General features: G+C 47.7%; 1 protein-coding gene across 4 annotated transcripts in view; it reads left to right on the forward strand.

Moving 5' to 3' along the window:
- CACNA2D2 (calcium voltage-gated channel auxiliary subunit alpha2delta 2) overlaps nt 1-16,485 on the forward strand; it is a 587,011-nt gene that overhangs the window by 71,254 nt on the left and 499,272 nt on the right. The window lies entirely within an intron of this gene.

A 16,485-nucleotide genomic window follows, 5' to 3' on the forward strand; every position in this document is an offset into this window, starting at 1 on the left:
GCCCATTTCAATTAAATGCCTTAATTTGCAGTACAATCGGTGGTTCTTGTGCACAGTGCTTTCCACCAGCTGAGCTGTCGGATTGCTGGGTGAGTATCGTGGCTGCAGCTTTCCTTTATAGGGGCAGCAAAATGGCAGCTGAGGGTTAAAGGAGGTCGTGACTGTGGGGCTGAGTGTGAGAAATAAGATATAGTTCTCTTCTCTGGCTCATCCGTTTGAAACCAACTCAGGTCAGTCATGACTAATGGCTGTTTAGTAATCTCTGAACTGAGCAGGTGCCCTCAGTCCCATTCCGAGTGGACACGTCTATGTCTCTAGCAAGATCACAACTGGCAGCAGTAGCCGGGGGCTAAGAATAGACTAGCCCCTGTAAACTGGACTCCCTGCTCACTAGAGGTGGTCTGTGCTCCCAGAGACATTCATCCTTCTCCTTGAGCCAGGACCCGATGGGCCGCATCCTTGATAGCAGAAGCGGTCAGCAGTCTTCTGTCAAAATAGGTTTCCAGTGAAGAAATGCTGGTGGAATCTTTATCTAAACAGTTTCCCATATTTCAGCTAGCTTTCCCTGTTAGCAGCTTTGTTCCAGGGCTTCCAGGCTGTGCTTCCTGCCACGTTTTGCTTCATATCTAGTAGAACAATTTTCCCTGTTGCAATTCTTGACAGTGCCACTTCCTCTTAGAGAATCATCATGCTGAGGAATTTCTAGACTGGGAGCTGGGCTTAGATGGATGTGTTGGGCTGGTCTAGTGCATTTGGATGGAAACGATGCCTTTCTCCTCTTAAAGTAGCCCACCTCTCTGGGGAGGTGGGGTCTGGGCAGGAGGAGAGTATGAAGGGGTTAGTCCGTTATTTGTAATGACATTTGAAACTTGTTTCCTGCTTGAGTGGAGGGCTTCTTCTTTTTTTTTTTTTAAATAACTATTTGAATTTTAAGAGGCACATACAGGTACAATAGGCAGATGCACAAGTAAGTTCAGATGTAAGTTCAGTACCTAAGTCAATAGACACCTACACACAGAGGGACTTCCACAGTTATTTGGCTACAGTTGAATTTTCCCATAATAAGCCTGGAATTTAACCCCCGCACCCTCATATGACTTCTGAAAAAAAGTCTCCCTGAAATTTCTGATGCCATATCTCAGTGCCAGGTTTTTTTTTCCAGGTGGTTGGGAAAAAATCAAAGTCTAAAAATAAATAAATAAGTCCTGACTTTCTGGGAAATGTCCTGGATGTGTTTTGGCCTATCAGATCTGCATAATGGCTTGGCCTGCACACTCCAAAGCTGTTTACTTTTGCTCACCTTGGTGAGGAGAAGTATTTGTCTTTTGGAGAGGGTGATTAGTGGGGCTGTGTGAGGCAATATGAAAAGCTTGGGCTGGAGTGTACACACCACACACTAACCTCTGCAGGGAAGAGGTTCATTAAAGCAGGGTTATAAAGCAGAAGCAAAGATCTGTTCTCTCTGCTTAGCCAGCAAACAGGGTTGGAAATTTCCAGGTTCAGGCCCAATTAGCCAGAAGAAACTGGGAAATTGATCATCTTGCTGCACTGCTCACGAGAGGCTCTAAAGACTGTTTGGTGTGCCCTTGGCTGAAGCGAGCCTTCTTTTGTTGTTTTGCTGGGACATTATTGGATCAAGATGCAGTAAGCTCAGCTCCCAGCTCTGCGTATGTTGGTCTCATGGAAGAAAAAATACCCCCCGGTGCGATCTAGAGGGGTAGACAGTGGACAGTAGCCTTGCAAAAGGAACAGGGCTTTGGCTGTGAGTCAGGAATAAGGGCCTAGAGAAGGCACTGCTCCATCTCCCGATGGCCTAATGAGTAAACCCGGTCTGCGTCAGCTAGGCTGCCTGATGGGATACCCCGCCTGATGGGCGGAGGAAGCTAGGAGGCTGACTCTTGAGTCCAGCGCAACAGCAGTTCTCTGGCTCCTCAAAGCACTTGCTCACGACTGTGATAGCCCTTGCTTGTTTCCAGCCTTGCACCCACCTGTGTCCAGGCCTGCTCATGCCTTGTTCCTGTCTCAGACCCAGCCCTGCTCCTGCCTCCCCATGGTCTCGGTAACCTGTCTCTGACCTTCAGCTCTGACCCTAGGCTCTGGCCTCTGACTCCGGTTGTGTCCCTCAGCTCTGATTCCTGACTTACGACTCTGCCTCTGACCCTGGGCTTGTATTCTGGGCTATTGACTCCTGCTCCACCTACTAGGCATGATTGCCCACATCCTGGTCTTGGGCACTGACCCTTGGCCACATGGCTTCCTTAGGCTCCACCCACTCTTGCCCATTGTTCAAGCAGATTCTCAGAGGTTGATAAATGTTTGCCTTCTCTTTGTGGAACTTTCGAATAAATACGTGGAGATGACCCTGTTTTATGTTACAAGCCTCTCAAAAAAGGATTGGACAGAAATACAACACTTGACTGCCCTGGCTGTTAATTCTAATACACTGTGAATCTCAAGTTGTTTCTCTTCCCTCCATACTGCTTGTACCCCATGCGGGGGATGGACCCAGTGTGAGACAAAAAGGTTTAATGAGGAATACAGGGAAGAACTGTGTAGGCATCTTATAAAATGTGACTTTTATTTCCTTAAACACAAATCACGTAACCTGGATGCAGAGAGGTTCATGGATTCAGCAGGTCGGGTGGACCGTTAACACCAGTAAAAATTAGAACAGTGGGTTAATGTGGCACACGGGTCCTAAAAAAAATTATTTGTATCACTGTCCCAACCCACTGATCTAGGTGCTGTACAAACTCTTAGTAAGAAATGCCAGGCCCTGCCCTGAGAAGGTACAGTCTAAACCAGTGAGTCAACCTTTTCGGGCTCAGGACCCATTTGCAAATGTTTATGGCTTCCTGTGAGCCAGAAAATAGTTTGGGGTCAGCTTCTACTCCCTAGTGGAGTTGGGTCCTGCCCATCACTCACCCCATAGCGGTGGCACCTGTGTTGTGGGGCTGGCTGGGCTTGGGCTCTCTGCTCTGGGCATTGCAACCTCCGGGGCTGCAATACTGCTCAGGTTTGGTTTCGCCCCCCTGACAAGACCCAGTTTGTGTGAATGGAGTTGTGACCTGGCTCATGGGGTTGCAGTGCCATTCACTCAAATTTGGCCTACCTGGACTCCTGCTGTCATGACGGCTGGGCCAAACCCGAGTGCCACTGGGACTCCAGAATTTGCAGTGAGGCGAGCCCAGCCTGCTCCATAGGACAGGAGTCACAGGAGCTGCCACGCCACCCTTTGAAACATTCTAGCAACCCAGTTTTGGTCCTGACCCACAGATTGAGAAACCCTAGTCTAAATGGACAAGACAAAAGGAACATGAGGGCACAGAGAGGACATGACTTGCCCAGAGCGTCACATGCCAGGGAAGTGCCCTAACTACAGTTAGTCCCTCTCTCTGACCAGTGAATATTTCATTACTTATACGAAGTGGAACTGCTTCCACAGGTGTGATTGTGTGTGTGATAGAGAGAGAGATGGACTCTCAGGAGGAGCAAAGACTTGAATCTGGGTCTTCCAAATCCCAAGGGAGTGCCCTGGCGGCTAAGCTACTGGACGTTCTGGGCCAGGTCTCTCTCTGTTTGTTTTCACAGATCTTTTTGGAAAAGTCTATTTTGTCTATAGTCTATTTTGTCAGATCTTTTGGAAAAGTCTATTTTGCAGAACAAAAAGAAAAGACCTTCCAATATTGTTTTTACAAGCCACAATTCTTGTTTTCCGGTGAGCCCCACTTATGGTAAGGGAGGGGATATTCTAGCAGGTGAAGGGTGCGGTCAGACCCTCGTTTGCTTCACTTAATTGCCTTTGTGCTGGCTTTCTGGTCAGGAGCATTTGGGAACTGTGCCCTGTGTTGCGGTGAAGCAGACCCCTTTGTGTTAAACTCAGATTGAGCATTTGTGGTACGATGCATTCTGTAAGGGTCTGCATGCGGAAAGCTTCAGCACTGGAGTGATTGCAGAAAAGCAAACACTGGCTGATTGGCTGAAGAAATCAGCCAGTTTAGGTTGATCGATACAGCCCTGCAAATCCACAGATATCTGCTTTATATCCACGGGTATCTGCATCCGTGGATCAATTTCGCAGATTGCAGATCGGATGTGGATACCGATTTTGTATCCGTGCAGGGCTCCACTATCAACCAAAGGCTGTGGCTAAAGTAAGCTCACCTCCTGCTCTGAAGAAACGCTCAGGAAAGGCCTTGCCGTGTTCACCCAGCGCTGCCTGTGGAGCCTTTCTGCTTCCTGTCTCCTCTATCTTTCTGGATTGAATCTTGCCTGGGGCTGGGAGTCCCAAACAGGTTTCTGACTGCAGGTCTGAGAGCAGCCATTTATTTGTAGGATGAACATTGCCCTTTGTGTTGTGTTTGCGAGTTGCTAGTGAACAACGGTCTGTTTCTGCAACTGGATTGCTGGTGTTTAATTTCAGTCATTGGATTCCCCCTCCACCATGCATGTTTGCCTAAAGATCACTGTTTCCATGGACATGTGTGCTAGTGAGCCGGCTCGCTAGAATAGCTTGGGCAGACTAACTTTGGGGGTGGGGGAATGGGATGCCACAGCCACAGCAAATTTTCAATTAAATATTTGTCAGTGATGCTCTTGAGGTATTTGCTCAGGTCTAATGGACTATTCAAAGAGAAGAACGTGCCAATGGAAGCTCAGCTCTTCATTCACACCCTATAAGCAGTGACTTGATGGTAATGACCAAGCAGAGAACTGCCCCAACCCGTGGCTAGACTCAGTGCAGATCCAGCCATGTTCAGAGGACCGCTCCAATGGAGTGCCAGGTTCCAGCAGCTCCCTGAATTGAGGATTACTGCGTGCTGGGCAAGTCCTCAGCGTAGTGACTAGCTCCAACGCTGGGGAGACATGTGCGGCCAGGGAGTCTGGTCTCTGCTGCAGTAACCTCTAAGGCTGAATGCATCCTTATCGGGGCGGGGGGGAAGTGGGGGAGAGAGGAGAATCCACCAGCTGCCCAAGCCCTCCCCTCCCAGCCATGCGCTGCCTCTTTCAGTCAGTTCCACTGGGAGCTGCAACGCCTTCTCTCACCCTTGCCTAGCAGAGCTCTGCTGGCCAGAGACTCTGCGCAGAGGTACGGGGGAAGATTTGCCCTGCACTGCGTGTGGGAGCCTGTATGCTCCCATTCCAGACCATCCCAAGCCAAGTATTTCCTTTCCCATGTACTTTTCCCTTATCCTATCTCCGCCCCTCTGCTCGTCCTGTCTTCCAGGGAAGCTATAGGAAAGGCAGGTGCACTTTTACCTACCTCCTCTGTTCAGGTGTTATCCGTTTACCGTGCTCAGCTCTCATTCACTGGTTTCTGAGTGGCTAAATTTCCACGAGAGCCCCTGATTGTGACCACTTGCGTAGGCCCTCACACCCAGGCCCCAGAAAATCACGCTCTACAATCAGCAGCAAGGCAATTGCTCCCAGGCTCCTTTTCTTCTTTTTGCCTTTTGCATTTGTCTAAAGACAGAGACTGCGAGACACATGCTCGGCACACAGTGTATCAGACCTCTTGCAGCCCACTTAATTTCAAAAAGCACACCTAAAATAAAATGGAATGAGAATTTTCCATGCATGCTCTTTGTTGTGGAAGGGAGGAGCTAGGGTAATGTTAGGTTGCTAAAATTAAATTCCTTAAAGAAGAGCTACCAGATTTTTACAGTGTCACAAGTCCTGAGCCAGGAACTAGAGGCCTGGGCTGGGGTGTAGTGCTGATTTTTAAGCGTAGGTACTTTATCTCCCTTCCCCCTCCTCCCCCCCCCCGGTGCCTTTCTGTATAAAATGGCACCCTCCATGGGGCGTGATCTCACATGTACTGTGTGTGTGAGAGAGGTAAAAAGTGCAGGAACGTTGTTCCTGCCGCACTACCTCACTGGCCTGGATATATTCTAGCTACCGATACAGGAGGCTTGAACTATTTTCAGGGCAGAGAAGTCTTGTAATCAACAGTCAGCAAACCAATATAAGACTAAATCCGAGCATGGCTCTGGTGAGCACCCCATGAGCACATGGGGGTGTGACTGGTGCTACCAGTGATGCCGTACAACCCCAGGAGGGCCAAGGGCCTGCCAGGTTTGGGTTGTGGCCATGGTCTGGAGTCCTCTCTGCACATGCTGGTACCCTGAGGCACGCTTGAGAGGGGAGCTGGTGCTGCACCTTTCGCAGCAGTTGTGAGGGATGTGGCTGAGCATGCTCCCCCAGTGCTGCTCCTTCCCCCCAGGCTTTCTGCTTGCAGCTGCTCTGGGCTAGCAGGATGCCTCTGACCATCACTGCTCCCCTAGCACTCCAGATGGGGCAAGGGCACGCTTTGGATCCGCGCATTAAAAATGTAAAGGGCACCCATCTCCTCCTCGTGCCCTCCATTGTGATCGCAAGCTTGGCTGGCATTTGCTGGGCTGCTTTCGCTCTTGAGCTTTGTTTGGACTGCGCTGTGCGTGGGGCGGAGAGGGGAGGCAAAAGGTGACTGTTCTGTTGGGCTTCCCACTGCAGTGCTGCCAACTCCTATTTTGTCATCTTCTCTCCGCTCTGCCTCTAAGCTCAAGTTCAGCAAGGGGCACATTTGCTGTGGTTCCCAGCATGGGCTGGAGGGGCAGGGGCTTGCGAGGGGAAGATGGCAAGGAGAGGCATGGGAAGGATAAACAGCTATTGGCTGAGGATCATTTAGTATTTAGATCAAGGTCGGGGGTTTGTGATTGCCTGTGTTCTGGTGCTTTTTATTGCTGCATCTGAAAGAGGGGAGAATTATACTGCATAGTCTGTGGTATGAGCCCTGCTTGTTGGTATTGTCAACAGCTCCCTTCAGAACAGGCTTATGATTTCTAAACAAAAGCCCCAAAAAAGCAGCCGTTGCAAATTAGTCCTATTTAGGACTTTGCATTTGCATGGTTCTTTTCACAGCACTCCCAGTGGTGAGTACCGTTATCCCCCATCTCTGAAATGGGGGATAACGGTACTCACCACTGGAACAGGGAAGCCAAGGACAAGGCTGTGTCTTTCTGGGTGCCCAATTTGACACATCTTGGATGGTGGCGCTACTCTTATGTATTCATAACTCCTGCACTTAAAATGCAGCCAAGTGCCAGTGGGGCTGCATTTTCTGTTGTTGCTACTATGCGCTTCATTCTCCTCTCACGCTGGCGCAAACCAGGAGTAGTTCCGGTTGTAATCAATGGAGTTACATGGCTGTAACCCTAGTGATAGTGAGAGGAGACTTGGATGCAATGTTCTTTCCCTATCTAGTTGTCACTATTTCAGTTACTGCTTCATTATCCATGTGTAAGGCCATAGTCTATGACTTGCACCTTGTGACTCTGCTGAAACCAGTGGGGTTTTGCAGGATATAAGCCTGCACAGAAGTTGGCCCCTATTAAACCAGGTGGCAACTGGAGGTTTTGGAGCCAGTTTACAGGGACTTGAGATCAGGGCTGTATCTGCTTCTTGGACTGTATATCATCCTTCTCTGAATGGGCTTGCCACCTGGATTAAAGACCATTTGAAAGCACATTAACTTTTTTACTCTGATGAATCCAATTTTTGTATTCGCTGTAATGTTAAAACAAAATACATGCCTGGTTATGCTGGAGTGAGCTGCCGCGCTCTCGCACAGCCCCACTGGAGACCCACCTTCAAATGCTCCATTTGGGCGGTGCCTCAGTGGGTCTCATAGACTGTGCATGTTACATAACAGAGCTGTCAGTCAACGTTCAAGAGAGACCCAGGATTGAAAAAGCAGGGGGGTGCAGGTGAGGACTGAGGGGCACTGGTAAAACTGGGTAAAGGGTCCAGGCTTGGAATTAGCAGGGGCTGTTGCCCAGAAGGATAGAGGTGATTTACACAGTCCTGGCTTTGTGAGAGAGTGGAGGACTGGAATAGCAGGGGGTGTTTCAGGTCATGCCTGGCTCATTGGCAGAGTTAGGTGAGAGCCCAGGACAGGTGGGAAGGGCATACGACGAGTCAGCACTGAGATATGTTGGCTGAGCTGGGGGGAGGGGTGCAGGACTGGAGAAGCAGATGATGATGCCACAGAAGATTGAAATGCAACGGTAAATAAAGCCAGCTATCTGTGTGCAGAGCTTGCAAAGCACATGCATGTAATGGGACCCATTCATCATGGCTGTGCACCTTGCATAGGCATTTGCACCTGTGGTCTCAATGGGCTACCTGACCAGAATGGTAACATTGCAATCACATTCTGCTGGGGTTAGTGACTACGCAAGGCGCAGGTCAACAATGAATTGGACCCAGGATGCTTGGTTCTAACCTGTACTCTTAGTCCTTCGGTCACATGAGCACCGAGTTCACCAGCAGTTTTAAAAATGAGTTCTCAGCCACTTGCAGCCATGACTTGCATCTGATTACATGTGATGGAATCTCCCTCACATTTTGAAGGTACTTGAAATTTCTTTCTTTAGTGTTTTCCAGATTCTCTCTCCTCCTCCCCCCCCCCCACCCAACTGAGAGAGTGAACAGCCACTGCCGGTTCTACTTGAGAGACTCTAATGCCAAGTGGTTATTTGCAGCAGGCAGAGGAATGAAAATGTTAATTGAAATCAATTGCCAGCAATGGGGGATGGAAAAAACACAAAATCAGGATTACACTGGCTCCAAGATGCAGCCACCTTAAAAGGATTGCAAACAACAAACAGAGAAATGACGACAGCAGAAAGCCATGACTGTATTAACCTAGCCTCACACTGATTTATAATTTTGTCTCTACTTAATCTGCACATTTTTTGTGCAGTTCTCTCTCCCTCTTGGGGGCAGGCGGGGAGAAGGAAGGGAGTATGTAACGAAAGCTTAGGCATGTTAGTGCAGTTGTTTCAATTCATTTTAACTTCAAGGTCTTTGCCTGGATTTAACTAGTAGCCAAATTAAAAAATTTAACACCAAATGAGCCCTGTCTTCCTGACAAATGTAGTGTTTTACCTCGATAAAGATTTTCTCATATTTATTTCCATTAACCTTTGAGGGGTGGAACCGGCTGGGAAGTTATCTGAAAAGGCCACTGGCTGGTTTAATTTTGGCTGGCACACAGATCCATGACAACAGCATCAAGCACAGGGCGAGTGCAAGAGGCCCTTTGTGCCAGTCACCTTGTTTACGCATGGAAGCCTCGCCACCCTGTGTTAAATCTCTGCAGAGACAAGTGAATCGCAACCCCGCATTGGACAGCTTGGTAATTAATCCGCTCTTCAAAAAGGAGACCTGCTCACTTATAAACCAATTAGAAAGGAACTGGTTGCTTGTGTCACTAATTTACTGGGGTTATTAGAAAGTGAACATCCATTGCAGGAGGAGTAGAGGGCAGCTGCAGGAGTAAGTTTATATTACAGGGATTTAGAGAATTCATTGATAGAGCCCTGCAAATCTGCGGATATCTGCTTCGTATCCATGGCCCATGTTTGTGGATTGGATACAGATACAAATTTTGTATCTGCACAGGGCTCTATTCATTCAATCCGCTGGACTATCCTGTCTCCCTTTAAAAAGTGAATCTTAATTTACACACAGAAAAGTTTCAATCAAGTGCAGTCTCCAATGTTTGTGTACGTGGAAAATTTTTCTTCTGCAGGATGCATTTTTAGCTCAATTTAAAAATGATCCATTATAAATCTGAATGAACTTTCTGCTTTTAATGCTTTTAATGAGTTTTTGGGAAGAAGGAGTGTGTTTCAGTTTAGTGCTGGGGACAGCCCTGGAGGGTTAAGTTCTGTGGCTGTCTATAGGAGAGGTCTAGCACAAGCAGCAGCAGAGCACTGACAGCGTTCCTCAGCTCTTTCTTGGAGAAACATCTAAGAGAAAGTGGAAAGTTTATTCTCTATGGCTTGTTGCAGGCCCAGTTCACACCCATTGAAAGGAATGGAAAGACTCCCTTTGGCTTTGAAGGGCAGGCCCTTAGTCCTTGGCCGCTCTCGCAAGACTTGCTAATGTAGACCCCGCTCACTCGTTGTAGTACTCTGTCCCCCTCTAGTGGTGACTGGGCTACGTAGTGGTTGACAAGGCTGCTACAGGCAGGGGAAGCCCATGCTTTTAGAACCAGAGGTCACAGATTGACTTCCTGCTGCTGCTGACCCACTGAGGGGGTGTGTGTCTTACATGGACTAGGGGGCCAATCAGTGCCAGTTGTGGGGTGGTGGTTTTTGTGATAGGATCACAGCTCCTCTGGGAGCTGGACTGAAACCCCATTAGTTGTCCGTTCAGTTTGCCTTCTGCTCTTAGGAAGGATGAGGGCACCTTTTGTCCAAGGAATAAACGAGCTGGGTTTGTTTTTAGTTTTACTCGTGTGGGTTACAGCTGTTTAGGAAGATTCTAGAATAAGTAAATGACAGCTTTGCCACAGTCTTACCTGTGACATTGCCACTGTTGGACTGTAATTTTGTTTTGTAGATTTTTATCAAATGCTGAGAGGAACTCAATGTCCACTTATCTTATGTATCTAGATTATAGTTCAGATTCTGTATTTATGGAGGAGCAAGGTTTTTAAAAAATAAAAATGCAGTAATATCAACTGGCTTAGTGGCTGTTTATCTTTCTTTGCAATTTTAATAAACTGGAATTCATTATTTTAGAAAAATATCTCATCTCTGGGGGGGGAGAGCCCTGGTCTTTTTATTTTGTATTTTAAAGCAGTAGACATATGAAAGGCAGTATGGGCCAGTGGATATGGCCAGTGAACTAAGATTTAGAAGACCTGGGTTCTTGTCCCAGCTCTTCCAGTGACCTTCTAGGTGACCTTGGCTTGGTTACTTTTCCTCAGTTTACTCATTTGTAAAATGGGTGGGAGGGTAGTTATCCAGCTCTGCTTCTGATTTCTAGATCTCACAGGAGGTATTACCATATTTGTCAGTATGTACATAATAAATAGTAACACTAACTAATCATTTGAATTTGGGGTCAGTGACACCTCCTGCTTGAGTTTCCCTGAATTTATTATGGCAACATAAACTGTCCCCTGAGAGCCCAGTGGGTTAAAACACCACAATGTTACAACAAACTCTTGTCCTTAATTAGTGCTAATGAAAATGAGAGGCTAATGGCAAGTTCTGTGGAAGCTTCCTCTGTGAGCTGTGCTGGTACAGCTGCAACACTCTCTTCTGTTACAGTTCTGGATCCCCGCATTGCCCTGTCAAAGCACCTGAGTTCTGAACCCGCCGCCTCCTTGCTATCCCAGCCCAGGGACCTCCATACTTCAGTCCTGACTTTTAACTCCCCAGGCCAATTTCTTTTGTTGCAATAACCCGTTGAATTCAGTGGAATTAAATGAGGGATGAATTTAGCTCTCCCGTGTTGGCGTCTCCCCCCTGGTTCCGTTCATGAACCGAAATGGCCTTCCATTTCAGCCCTCGGCCTCCTTAGGCCAGGCCCTGATTCAGCAAACCACATGCCTTATCCCATCACTGTTCAACAGTGCGCTTAGGCATGAGTTTGTCGTAAATCAGTGGGATTTAAGCGCTTTGCTGAGGTGGGGCCCTGGTTGTGCCAAACAAAATTGGAACTTTGCATTGTGGCCAAAGGCTGAAACCGCATATCTAACGCTTGTAACCTAACCTACGTGTAGGCCTGGTCCTTTAGAGCCGGAAGGCCAGTGCATTAGCCTGCTGAGCCAATCCTCAAAATGAGTCTGAAGTTATGTGGAAAAGAAAATCTTCATGACAAGTGATTTCCCTGAGCCGGTGACAAGCTATAATGAAGCAGGGTGGTTTGGCTAAAAAGGTTTATGATGGCAGCTGTACAGGAGTGTCTCTCTCTTTCTCCCCCAATCCTTTCTGCGAGTGATCAGAGGAGTAGAAGATAAATGGTAAACTTTGTCCACTTAGCAGCCAGACAGCTATGCTGACTCTGGGTGAACTTTCCAAGCTTTTCCCAAAATGCTACTGGTGCCTATTGAAAAATACAGTTAGCGCTAACGATAACGTCTGGAATTTATATTGCATCTTGCATCCAAAGGAAGCTCTAAGCATGTCTGCTGTCCAGATACCATGTGGTCCCCTTGGACTCTGCTGAGCTGGTCCAAGGGGCTGTAGGGCTGGCTCCGCTCCCCCCATCAGAAAGTAATGCCAGTGCAGGGGGTTCTATGCCAGCTGCAGTGCCCACTCCACCAACTCTACACTGCCTCCACCTTCAACCCAGGACATGGGGTATTCCAGGCCATGGTTGGGAGGAGACACCTCTGAATCATTCTTATGCCCTGTTGATTGATTGTGTGTCCATGCAATGGCCTGTAGGGAGCTTGAAAGCAGGAAAGTGGCTGAGGAAGGTGCAGTTCATCATCCCATGGCAGCCCCTGAAGGGAGGAGGTGCAGGATGCTTCAGTCTTTGTTCCTGTGATGGCCACAGTATGGGTGCAGGGATGAATCTTGCCCTGGGATTTTATTCATATTATTTGTATTACTGTAGTGCTCAGGAGTCCCATTCATGGATCAGGACCTCATTGTGCTAGGCACTGTACAAACAGAAGAGAAAGACCATATTTGCTCCAAGGAATTTATAATCTCACTCACTCGCTACTGAGAAGCAGCCACCTCTGAGAGAAATGTAGCAGCTGTTTAACAGTGCACAGAACTGCTAAAAGAAATGAGGAAATGATTAGTGAGCAGATTGAGGGAGGCAGAATTGAATGATCTGCATTGGGTCTCATGCAGGCTGCACCACCTCCCACGTGCTGGGCTATTGGTTCCCAGCAGCACTGAAGTTGCCGTGCTGGACTGGGAGCTCCCATACAAGTTTTGACCACACCTGACCTAACTTGCTTGTGAAATCTGACCATGTCAGAGGCCAAGATGAGGTAGCTTTGTAACAATCATATAGATGCAAATTATACTGGGGGGAGAGGAGAGGAGGAATGATGCAAAATATCTTTAAGGAGTTTTGGTTTGGAACAGCTGGTTCAGAGCTGCATGTCCAGAATGGAGAAGAGAATACCACTGGTGTACCTGATAATTTTGGGGCCATTGGGCTACTGTTGTGGGTGCATGGTTACTTCCACACCATTGTCATTCTGGTTCTCCCTGGATGGATGTCTTAGCCAACATATCTGAGAGACGGAGGAAAGCAGAGGCTTGAGGCACATGAAGGTTGACATGACTTTAACAGGTGGCCTTGTGCCTGACCTCCAGCTGTCTCCCAGACTGGGCTCTCCTGTATGTCACGGTGACGTACAGTGAGTTCTGCCAGATGACGGGCTCCCAGCCAGCTTTGAGCCTGAAACATACTGTAGATCTGCTGGGTGGTGTGACGTGGAATGGAGTGCAGAGAGGGAGAGGAGTGCTCGTTTACAGTGGGAGTGAGTCCTGTTGGGTGGAGACATCCCTCAGAGGGAAGCAGAGGTGGAGCAGGGCAGGAGTAGTCAGGAGAGTGTGGGCTTCACACCAGAACAGGTGGCGCTACTTGGAGGCTGTATCTGCGCTTGGAACTAAGGGGACAATTCCTAGCTCGCCATAGATGTACTCACACTAGCCACGTCATCGAGCCAGCATGCTCAAAATAATAGCGTAGCCAGGGGAGCACGGGTAGGGGCGAGCAACAGTATGGGCTAGCCACCCTGAGTACAGATCCGCTGGGACCCTGTGGACACCTACTCAAGGGAGCCTGTGCTACTGCAGCTACGCTACTGATTTAAGCATGCAAGCATGTCTCCTTGAGGTGGCAGTCACACCCCTCACACCAAGGGTAGCTATACCCTGAGTCACTATGGAGGTAGGGGCCTGGATTTTGGGGAGTGGAGGAAACAGATGCCACTCAGACACCAGGGACTTTTAAAGAGAGTGCCTTGGCTTTTAAAGAGGTCTTAAAAAAAAAATCACACTTGCATATTCTAAGCAGTGCACGTAAGCAAGACTCACTTTTACATTTTTCAGAGCAGATTAGCGATTTTCTAATTAGGGAAAGAGGCGAATATTGAGCACTGAAATGGATAAGCGACTTAAAAAGAGCACAGCAAATTGCAAAATGAAATCATTTAAATCAGCCCAGCCTCCTCCTCCCCTTCCATACTCAGCATGCTGTTTATCTTGGCAAATGGGGTGAATAAATTTCCTGGATACGTGTGCTTGTGTGTGTTTTGTTACCTGCATGTGGTTGGCATGTCTGTTCAGGCAAGAGGGGGGCCCAGGCTGCAGAGTCGGGATCCAGATGCAGGAACTTTAGGCTGGTTTGGATCCAGGGTTTGGGTTTGGCCCATTAGAAGCCGGCGGGGGGGCAGGGGAGAGGATGTTTGCCAAATCCTGATCGAGATCTGGCTCTGGATTTGAGACTTCCCCACTGTGTGGGACAGTTTGGGCAGTTCTAAGTGGGCTAAGACTGGGCAGCTTTATGAATGATAGAAGTGTTGACATGGCTTTGAGTCTGAATGGATCCCAGGGGTGACTGATCCATTAGTAACATTTAATTCTCTGGGTGGTGCGAGTGCAGTGTATTTTAAGGACCCTTTGAAGGTTCTGAGCCATGGTACAAACCTATCTTGACTCTGCTCCCCTGCAATGGACTACTCTTGAAGACCCCCAAAGGGACAAAGGTTTTGTTTCAAGCTTATCCTTGCTGCATATCAAAGGTACTCTGCTTTCCATCAGCCTGGCAGCAAAGGAGCAGGGCATCTGTGATGTGCAACAACCCTGTGAGTGTGTGCGAATGCTGCAAGGGCTTATTTATTTAGTTATTACTTGTGTTGCTGGAGTACCGGCTGGGCACCTGGGAAGACTCGGGTATCTCCAGTTTGTTGTTGACCATAGTCAGGATGCTGTCTTTGAGGCTCAGGACATTTTGTGTCACTGTCCATGTGCTAATAGGAGGAAGGATGGCTTTACAGGGTCAGGAGATGTGCATTTGATTTCTAGTAGCTATGCATGGCTTATCAGCTCTTCGGGGCTCAGTTTCTCCATCCGTATAATGGGGCTAATGTTAGGCACATAGGAATTACTATACTGGGTTAGACCCATATAGTCCAGTATCTGATCTTCGAGAGGGGCCAGCAATGGCTGCTATAGAGAAAGGCAAAAGAGATTCTGCATTGGGCAGAATCTTAAGTCCTGAAGCAAAATGTAAAGGTCTGGAAGGAGTGAATATTCTCCTCAAGATTTCCTGAGGACTCTCTCTCGCAAAGCAAGAAGCCTACCACTGCTGTACCAAGCCATTGAACCATGCAGATATTGAAGTATCGGAGTACCGAGACTGCAAGTAAACATTGTATTCCTGGAATGTTTTAAATAGGCAGGGAGTGAAGTAGCATCACCCTATTAATTTTGCCAACTAAACCTTAAAAACCATAAGATCTAATTCGATGCAGACAGAGGGCAACAGACTCTGGTGCACATTGCATTTTCCAGACTAGAGGAACATTAACTCTTAGTTTCATGCACTAGTGCATTACATCTCAGCTGCCAGTTGTTCTAATGAGTGATGGCTTGAGTTGGGCATAGGATTCTTCTTCATTATTTGACTCCTAGTAGTGCCCTCAGTGTGCACAGGAACATATGGTCCCTGCCCTGGAGTGCTTACAATCCAAGATCTTTGGGGGAAAATTTGCATTGGCATTTACTTGCAAAGGAGTTGACGGGTGTCCTGTGAAACTGCAGCATTTTTGCAGGAGGTATTTCTTCATGTCTCGCAAAATATTGAGGATTTGAAAAAACACAATGAATTAGAGCAGTGGTTCTTAACCTGGGGTGTACGCACCCCCTGGGGGTGCGAGATGCCCTTTCTGAGGGTACGAGACATGCCAGATTTTTTTAGAAGGTAAATCATCGAAAACACAAATTAAGCACAGATACGTAAGTACAACTAATTTGTTTAATCAAACCTATATATTTATTAACATTATACATTTTTAACGATTACTGTAATGTACAAACAAAAATATATATCTAGGTTTAAAGAACTGACCTACTTCAATGATTTTTGATAAGGGGTGTGAGAACATATTTTGAGAACCTAAGGGGTGCAGGCTGTAGTAAAGGTTAAGAACCACTGAATTAGAGACAGAGAGGGACCAGGGCGAGAAGAGTTTCACCTGTTGCTGTCACTTCTCCCTGTCCCCTCGTGATGCCCACATGTGCATGGCGAGGGAGGCTCTGGTTCACCGTGCAGCTGCTGAACATTGCAGCAGTACTGCTTATCCTTGTTGTTTCTTGATCAGCTTATTTTGGATGAACCCAAGAGACTGAATTTACCTTTAAACAGACCCCACTGGACAGGGTATTCCAGTCTAGTTAGGGATACAACATTGCCCCTTTAAAAGCGTGGGGCCCATCCACCCTACGACCTTGGTAAACATTTGTTGCTATTTTGGAGAGCTGCCACCCAGCATCCTTTCAAAGTGCCAGTAGTGACAGATTCCGGGGGAGCAAAGATGCTTGATCCAAAGCACTGCCATGTGGGGCCACTGAGGCAGGGCACATGCCTGGCTCATGTGCAGCTTCGGCCATGTGTCTAAAAGCAGTCTTTCAGTCGCTTCAGTAACACAGCACTGACTTTCCTCTCTTATTCCAG

The sequence above is a fragment of the Lepidochelys kempii genome, chromosome 7, assembly GCF_965140265.1.
Source record: "Lepidochelys kempii isolate rLepKem1 chromosome 7, rLepKem1.hap2, whole genome shotgun sequence".
NCBI classification, from domain to species: Eukaryota; Metazoa; Chordata; order Testudines; family Cheloniidae; genus Lepidochelys; species Lepidochelys kempii.